This window comes from Lottia gigantea, assembly GCF_000327385.1.
Source record: "Lottia gigantea unplaced genomic scaffold LOTGIsca_65, whole genome shotgun sequence".
Classification (NCBI taxonomy): domain Eukaryota; kingdom Metazoa; phylum Mollusca; class Gastropoda; family Lottiidae; genus Lottia; species Lottia gigantea.
Genome location: NW_008710211.1, coordinates 1,577,411 through 1,579,355, shown reverse-complemented (window position 1 = coordinate 1,579,355; position 1,945 = coordinate 1,577,411).

The following is a 1,945-nucleotide window of genomic DNA, read 5'->3' as shown; positions in this document are numbered from 1 at the left end:
GTCTTCATTAGCCCACATGGTGCAGAAAAGTAGGAGGTAAAACTCCATTCATTTCATTTTTTTCCGATTGTTTCGATCTGTATTTTCCTCTGATAGCCCATTGCCTATTGTAGTGAGAACTGGGTAGAAATTCACAATCAATCCTCCAAGTTTTGATAAAACAGGGTTATTTTTCTACATCATCTGGTATGCATCAAACATTGTTTTCCATCTTGCTTGTTTTTACCCTCCCTGGTCAGATCACATACGTGTTTTCTTATACAATAACAGGCTGAAAATTTTCATGTGAAAAAAAGAATGTTCCCTTTGTAGCTCAGAAATTGTCTTCATTTTACTAAGAATTGAAAATGTTGACAAGTTTTGATGGCCATTAAAAGGTTGATTTTTTATAAAATTCATATCCTAAAACTTGCCAGTCGAAGTAATCATTGTAATTTAAGTGACTGCAGATTGACTGTCCCACAGACTGCCAAGTGACTGACCCACAGACTGCCAAGTGACTGACCCACAGACTGCAACTGCCCCACAGACTGCAGAGTGACTGACCCTATAGACTGCAGAGTGATTGACCCACAGACTGCAGAGTGATTGACCTACAGACTGCAGAGTGATTGACCTACAGACTGCAGAGTGACTGACACACAGACTGCAGAGTGATTGACACACAGACTGCAGAGTGACAGACTGCAGAGTGACTGCCCCACAGACTGCAACTGCCCCACAGACTGCAGAGTGACTGACCCACAGACTGCAGAGTGATTGACCCTATAGACTGCAGAGTGATTGACCCACAGACTGCAGAGTGACTGACCCTATAGACTGCAGAGTGATTGACCCTATAGACTGCAGAGTGATTGACCTACAGACTGCAGAGTGACTGACCCACAGACTGCAGAGTGACCAACCTACAACATCGCCCTAACATGTAACCAAACATCATTACACTTTTTCAAAAGTAGTGGCGATTGATTTTGCACACAACCCCTTCCATTTAAATTTGCCTTGAGGTTATGATGTGAGTGTGACCAATGTCAGCTCTCAATCCTTACTAGATTAAATAAATTTAATAAAAACATATACTATCCATCAACCATCATCAAATCTTTTCTAAAGATTAGAGACAACAGACAAGAAATACCTCGCAAGTTATTTATTAAAGTAATTGTTATCCATAAAATTGTGTCCAGTTATAGACAAGAAGTTAAGACTCATGGGAGCCTCACCTACCCACTAGTGTTTCAATTTAAGGCAAAAAATGTGTTTTGATAGGAATAAGTCTGTTTTGTAGGGCTGCAATGATTCTTGAAGTTGCGATTCAATACACTATATACTCATCCAACGATATGATTAATTACAGTAATTATCACTATTCATTTATTAGAGAAGGAAAGAGAAAAAAAAAAATAGAAATTTGTAAAATATTAAGCACTTGAGAACATTTAGAAGTAAGGATTTGTGAAAAAAATCTCCATTTTTTTAGGTCAGAAATAAATTTGAAGTGAAAATCATACTTGGAAAATGAAAACATGGCACAATTTCTTATACACACAAGGATTCTGTGTCATTAGCTATTAAAGGGGTCTAAGAATTAATTGTGCCGATACATCACGATTATTTTTATCCAACGCAATGCATCGATAAGAAAGAAAGAATCGCTGTTCATCGATTCATTGGTGAATCGTTGAGGCCCTACTGTTTTGTATGGTGTATACTGCCAGTGATAGTTGACCTTGAATCTAACTGTAAATATCTAAAGTATGATAAATAAGGATATTACTAATCTTGTTTTTACTTCAGTATCTACTTTATATACCAGTAAATACCTTGTAGTAATTAATGATTCATCACCTGACCCATCCTTGATTAAAATCATCCCCTGACAAACTTATTATTAATCCCTTGTTCTGACCTATCCTTTATATTCTACCAAAAACTTTTATAAGGC